A 6,137-nucleotide genomic window follows, 5' to 3' on the forward strand; every position below is an offset into this window, starting at 1 on the left:
AGATTAGAGTTGTAAGGGACCTTGGAGTCCATTTAGTCCATTCTCCACCTCCCTACCACTACCTCATTTTATAGGTGAGGAAAAGAAAGTCCTACAGAAATTAAGTGACTTGCTTATGATGACACAGCTAATAAATATCATAAATATCGTACTTTGCTTTTCCCAACATATGGTATTTCATCTCTGGACTCCAGGAATTTTCACTGGATGTTCCCTCTTGCTTTGGACTCTCTTCCTCCTCATCTCCACTTCCTTGATCCTCTGATTTCCTTTGAATGTCATCTCAAGTCTTACCTTCTCAAGTAGCTTTTCTTGGTCCTCTGCTTAACCTTAATAACTTATCTTTGAAATTATCTTTATCCTTATGTATTGTGTTTATATGTAGCTATTTGTTTTTTCTTCTATTAGACTATGAGCTCCTTGAAGAAGAGAAAGGGTTTAATTTTTTTCTCTCTCTGTATTCTTTATATTAATTTTTATATTTGTGTACTTAACACAGTGCTTGGCACATAGGAGGTGCCTAATAAATGCTTGTCCACTTGACTTGAAGTAGTATTCAAACCCAGGTCTTCATCTGTTGGCTCTATTACTGAGAACATGGGCAAGTTTTTTTTAATCTCTTTTGGTCTCAATTTCCTCATTTGTAAAATGAACACATTGATTAGATGTACTAAGGTTCCTTCTCACTCTAAAATATGATCCTAGGACTAAGAAGAATACTTATGTTAACTTAGAAAAACCCCTTTGACCTCCTGGGATCCAATTTCTTTCTCTAAGTTATAATCCCCCTCCTCTTCTGCTGTAAATACTATATTATATTCCTTCAGTTAATTTAATTTTTAAAGTATTCTTGTTCTTGTTCTCAGTGTTTCTCTTTCCCTCACTTTTAATTCTCTTCTCATTTGTTATTGCTTTCCTTTAGGATTTTGTTTATTAGTTTCTTTTGCTCTCTTGCTTTTATCTGCTTGTTCATTTCCTCCCTTCCCCCCCCCTCCAGTCAAATAGATGGATTTGATTTCTAAGGTCTGTTGAGCATTCCATGATTCCATAGATTAATATTCCAAAATCCCTTTCCAACTCTTACAAGCCCTGTTTTAAGGCCCCTTCCAGTATCAATACTCTACAAATGTGTTTTTATGCATTGATATGGAAATGCACAGGTGAGTCATCATTTAAACCAGGAAGATTGAAAAAAAACCTGGTGTGTTTGACTATTATCCCTAGCCTTGCAACAGCTGACTGCGTATTAATCCTGATAATTTATTTGGGGAGAGAATCCTCATTACAGAATCTGCATACTGCTTGCTGGGTTGTTGTGGTTGGGTTGTTATGGGTGATTATTTGCTTCTTTGGTGTGTGTGTGTGAGGTTAGGGGGAGTAAGGAGGAGGAGGAATCTTTTTCTTTAATTCCAGCCTTATAATCAGCTCCCTGTGGATTGTGTTCTCTTTTCTACTGGCGGACATGCTTTTACTCTCATTAGTTTTCATGGGGAGCCAGTGTTTGCTGAGATAGGACAATGCCCTCCTTGCCTCTTCCCCAGCCTTTGCCTTACATTTCCAACTAAACAATGCCTTTTCCTTCCTTTGCTGAATAAACATTCATTTTATGCTGTTTCTTGGCATTCAAGAACATTAATTTCAGGCATATTTTGTCAGGGAGTCGGTTTTAGTTGATGAGAATTTTCACACATTTGAGGGGGTAGCTTTTTGTTTTGAGGGAAAGAACTTGGAGCATGCCCTCAGGATCATAGGATTTAGAGTTAGAAAGGACCTTAAAGATCATGTAGTTCAAACCCTCATTTTATGAATGTAAAAACTGAAACTCAAAAAGACAAGTGACTCATCCAAGGTCACTTACCCAGTGAATGGTAAAGCCAAACCTTCTGTCTAAACCCATGACTCTTTCTTTTATGTTTCCATTCTCTCTCATCTTTAGAAATAAAGTTAAAGTCTGTGTTTTACAGTGGTAAAACCCACTCTATCTAAAAGTGATAGAATATAATTGTAAACTTCTTTCAGAGATATGATGATAAAAAATCCATTACCTATCAAAAGGTGAGGACTAGATAACTTGATAGGAATATGGTTAAAAGGCAGGTGATCCATGTACTATGTAATCTTTTTATTTTGCCATTCAGTTGTGTCCGATTCTTCATGACTCCCTTTGGAGTTTTCTTGGCAAAGATACTGGAGTGATCTGCCACTTTTTTTTCTCCAGTTTATTTTACAGATGAGGAAACTGAGGCAAACAGGGTTTAAATGACTTGCCCAGGGTGACATAGATAATAAATGCCTGAGGCTGCATTTGAACTCAGCTCTTCTTGACTTCAATTCCAGCATTCTATTCATCATGCCACCTAGCTGCCCACTGTCCAGTCTTTTAAGGGTCATTTCCCTTTTTTGAATTTCAATTTCTTCATCTATACAATAGAAATAATAAGTCCCATTTAACTAACTCAAGAAGCCAGTCAGGAACTAGACTTGCAATTTCTTTGGTATATGGAGTGCTCAGTGATTAACCTTCTCCATCAATGAAGGCTGGCATTTTCTCTGCACTTTATATAATTATAGACCATTGCCTTGAATACTCAGAAACCAATGGGCTTATCCTTCATCACAGAGATAGTATGTGTTAGAGATGGAATCTTAGCTTGACCTTTTCATTTTACAGATGAAGAAACTGAATCTCAGAGCAGTGGAATGATTTGCCCAAAGCTATATAGATGACAAATAAGTAGCATCACTAGTATTTGAACCCATGAACTCTGAGTCAAAGTCCAAGTTTGCTTCAATTAAACCAAATTGCTTCTTTTGAGATACCGTTGACTTTATATATATGAAAGCATTCTGGAAATAGTAAAACCAATGTACACATAGGGAAAATTATTATTGAAGTCACATTGATATACCATTTATTAGAATATGCTTGATTTAGAAGGGAACAACTAAATTATTCTATAAATTGTAGGATCATTGAATAATGAAATGGGATTGGACCTAAGAAGTCATCTCATTCAGTCCTGTCATTTTAAAGATGAAAGACTGAGACCAGAGGGGGAAATCTTGCTTTGAACTTGAAAACTTGGAGAAAAGAAGAGTTGCCAAAAGATTTTTAGGATTATCTACAGATAAATTCCTGGGAAGATTAATGATGTTTCTATGAGCTTAGTGAAAGTCATTAACAGCTTTTCAGAAGAGATGGTGGGAGGAGGAGAAGCCTTCCATCACCAGCCATAAGGCCAAGGGATTTAGAACTAGAAAGAGACTTTCATATAATAGGAGCCTTTTAAAAAAAACTCTTCTTTTTTATAGGTGAGTGAACTGAGATTAAGAAAGGCTGGTTTGCCCACTGTTGCACAGTTAGGAAATGACAATGCTAAGATCTTGACCTAGGTCCTCTGACTTCAAGTCTAGTATGTTTTCCAACACATCAGAGCATGATGTTGCTCTGAGCTGCACTGAACCTCAGAAGTATTCTAGCCCAATTCCAGAATGAGAATCCCTTCAATGGCATACTAAGAAGTGGTCATCTAAACTTTGCCTAAATACTTCAGTTGTGGAGGGAACAAACTATCTCTTTCCTTTGGGATAGTTCTAATCTTGCCCCAGACCTTCACTACCTATGTAACCTTGATCCTATTCTAAAGTCACTTAATCTCTCTGAGCCTCAGATTCCTCATCCATAAAATGGGTATAACAAAAGTCCTCCATCACAGTTGTGAAGATTAAATGAGATAATGTAGGTAAAGTGCCTCAATGCTCTATAAACACAGGTTAAAATAATTGTCATTATCCTCATTATAGTTATCACCATCATCATCATCATCATCATCATATTTGCCTCCATAATTTCCACTCATTGGTTCTTCAGAGGTCAGGTAGAATAAATCTCTCATGTCTTCCATTTGACCACCTTTCTTTATAAGATAAGATAATGGGTCATTATTTTAGCTTTCAGAATACTGGATTTACCAAATTATAGAATGTCAGGGTTTGAAAAGGACTTTAAAAGGTCAGAATGCTTTAAAAGTTGCCTCATTTTATAGAAGAATAAACTGAGTTTCCTTTTTTCATGAAGGTACATTAAAAATAATAACTAGCATTTAAGTAGCACTAGTTTTTATATGACATTATAGATTATAATTATTATATTACATGGTAGGATATAGGAACTATACATGTCATCTCATTCGATCCCCCAAACAATCCTGTGTGGTAGATGCTCTTATTATCCCCATTTTACAGATGATGAAACTATAACTGAGAGAGATGAAGTAATTCGCCTGTGGTTACATAGGTACTTCTTGAGGTGGGATTTTAACTCAAGTCTCTCTGACTTCCAAGTTTTGAACTCTATCTACCATACCACTTAGCTGCCCTGAAAATCATTTTCTGAGGACCACAGCTAGTAGCAGAAAGGTTTCAATTAGAATGCCAGTCTTTGAGCTCTCAGTTCATTGCTCTTTTGATTGCATTATAGTTCCTTGTGGTGTGCTTCATTAAGCACACACAGAAGCCAAGAGTCCCTTATTCCAAATATCCATTCCTTCATTTTTCATTCAAACTATCCTCATATCTCGTCAGGGACCCTATATTCTGAGCTTGTGTCTATCTTTTCTTCAAGCTTAAAAGTTTTTCTTTTCTGTTCTTTTTCTTTTCCTTTAGGTCTGTGGATGAAAATTTTCTTGCACATATAAAATCCAAAATAAAGTTAGTGTTTTAAAAATAATCCCCACCAAAGCTAGTAAAATTAATGCTGGAGTTTCAGAATCTCTGCTTTTTTGACAATTGTTAAAAATGGAATTAATATTCATCTGTCCCAAGTGGTCAGAGATGGAATTAAACTAGATGACCCCTGGAGAGACTTTTCAATGTTATGATTCCTTGATTTATTCATATATGACTCTAGTCACAGGTAGGGCTCCATCTTGATACTACTCTCCAATCAAATAAAATACATCCACCCATAAAGAACTTATATTGCCTCAGCTTATACCCACCACTTTGACTACTAAGTATTTAGGGACATATACTACATATGCTATAATATATGGTAGATGGCACCCCAGCTATGGGAGAGGTGGATAGGATAAGGTCCTTGCCCTCATGGTACTTAACCTTCTTGTTTTAGGGCTTTGAAGTGCATAAACAAGAAAAATAATGCAAAATAAAACACTATAAGCATATTAAGAAGATCATAGAATTTTAGTTAGAAGAGAATTCAGAGGTTATATAGTCCAAGTTGTACTATAAAGACTTCCTCTCTATAATAAACTCATGAATTGTTATCCGTGTTTTACTTGTATATCTCCAGGGAAAAAGAATCTGCCACTTCTCAAGGCAACCCATTCCATTCCTGAATAGTTCTAAATATTAGAAAATATGTTGTGACATTAAACCTATTTAGTGACTCCATCCATCTTTTCTATAGGTTTAGTAGAAGATGCTGTATCAAAAGCTTGGCTAAAATCTAGGTAAACTTTATTCATAGCATTTCTACAATCTAACAGAGTAATTACTCTGTCAAATCCAGTTGGAGTCAAACAATAAGCATTTATGAGATATTTACCATATTCCAGGGACTGTGCTAAATTCTGGGAATACCAAAAAAAGCAAAAACCACCAAGAAAGATGAGTTAAGTCTGGCAGCATCTGTTATGAAAAAAAGCCATGTTAGCTCTTTTCACTATTCTATCTAGATATTCACTATCTCTTTAAAATTTTTTATTGTATTATCATTTATTTTGCTAATTACTTCCAAATTACATTTTAAAAATATTTTAATATGTTAATTTCAAAATATTTGATATTTTAACATTTTTAGTCCTAAATTCTCCCTCTCCCTCCATTTCTTCCTTTACCTATTAAGAAGATGAGTAGTATGATATCAATGATACATGTGAAATAATGCAAAATATATTTTCATATTAGCCATCTTGCAAAAAAATAAGAAAGCAAGAATAAAAGTGAAAGAATTGCTTCAATCTGACTCATGCATTATTTTTTCTCAGTAGATAGGTAGCATTTTCTCATCATGATTCTTTTGGAATTGCCTTGGATCATTGAATTGATAAAAGTATGTATGTCTTTCAGAGTTGACCATTATTGCAATATTGCTGTTACTGTGTACAATATTC

The 6,137-nt window shown here is 35.2% G+C and overlaps 1 protein-coding gene across 1 annotated transcript in view; it reads left to right on the plus strand.

Moving 5' to 3' along the window:
* The window catches only part of KCNQ3 (potassium voltage-gated channel subfamily Q member 3), a 465,976-nt gene that overhangs the window by 67,239 nt on the left and 392,600 nt on the right, over positions 1–6,137 (plus strand). The gene's annotated exons all lie outside the window — the stretch shown is intronic.

Source organism: Monodelphis domestica, chromosome 3, assembly GCF_027887165.1.
Source record: "Monodelphis domestica isolate mMonDom1 chromosome 3, mMonDom1.pri, whole genome shotgun sequence".
In the NCBI taxonomy this organism is placed as follows: Eukaryota; Metazoa; Chordata; class Mammalia; order Didelphimorphia; family Didelphidae; genus Monodelphis; species Monodelphis domestica.